The 798-nt window shown below is 34.8% G+C and overlaps 1 non-coding gene across 1 annotated transcript; it reads right to left on the reverse strand.

The window, feature by feature from the left end:
* Positions 1 to 504: 504 nt before the first annotated feature.
* Positions 505 to 577, reverse strand: TRNAF-GAA (transfer RNA phenylalanine (anticodon GAA)). Its single transcript has one exon. It is a non-coding gene; the product is annotated as a tRNA-Phe (tRNA).
* Positions 578 to 798: the final 221 nt, after the last annotated feature.

A 798-nucleotide genomic window follows, 5' to 3' on the forward strand; every position in this document is an offset into this window, starting at 1 on the left:
GGGAGTGAATAAATGGGAAAGTGAAGAAATAGAATATGAAATAAAATCGTAAATTCTGAAATAAAAAAAGAAAAATTCAGAAATTAAATAAAATAAAAAAGGATCGGATTTTTTTGGACTGTCTCTGAAATGAACCCTGCCTTTTCCTATCCTTCAACTCCTCCAACTAGTCTTTTAGGGTTTTCGACCAACTAACTTCGACTTCGGATATGTATGAAGTATTAACATTCTTTTTGTGCGGGAAGAGATACAGTATGAACAAACAAACAAAAAAGAGGAGGGAACGGAATCCAATTATTTTCTTTACTCATATCTTTACCCATCTACTCGTTTTTTACCCATCTACAAGACGGAGGCGTCTATCTATACATCTAGATGTAGATGGATAAATATGTATTATGCTCTGGACTATTAACGCATATAATATTAAATAATATTAATATGGGTTCTGACTCTATTGATTTATTTGTATGAGTATCTTATCTATTCGATACATTAACCACGTGCCAGGAACCAGATTTGAACTGGTGACACGAGGATTTTCAGTCCTCTGCTCTACCAGCTGAGCTATCCCGACCATTCTCGATGCATGATCCTACTAAAAGAAAAAAGAAAGCTTGGGCCTATGTCAATGAAAGGGACTCAAAAAGCATTAACTTACCTAAATAAAGTCGGTAATTTGTTGGATCTTCAAAAAGGAGACTTGTAAATGTAAGTGTAAGAGTAATGATATGAACTGTGAAAGGTTCCGTAATGGAGATTCTTTGCCCATCCATATATGGATGGGCATTTGTACGT

This window comes from Aristolochia californica, unplaced genomic scaffold, assembly GCF_029961685.1.
Source record: "Aristolochia californica isolate CCGP_79_NKW_82.1479 unplaced genomic scaffold, dmAriCali1.0.hap1 SCAF_364, whole genome shotgun sequence".
Classification (NCBI taxonomy): Eukaryota; Viridiplantae; Streptophyta; class Magnoliopsida; order Piperales; family Aristolochiaceae; genus Aristolochia; species Aristolochia californica.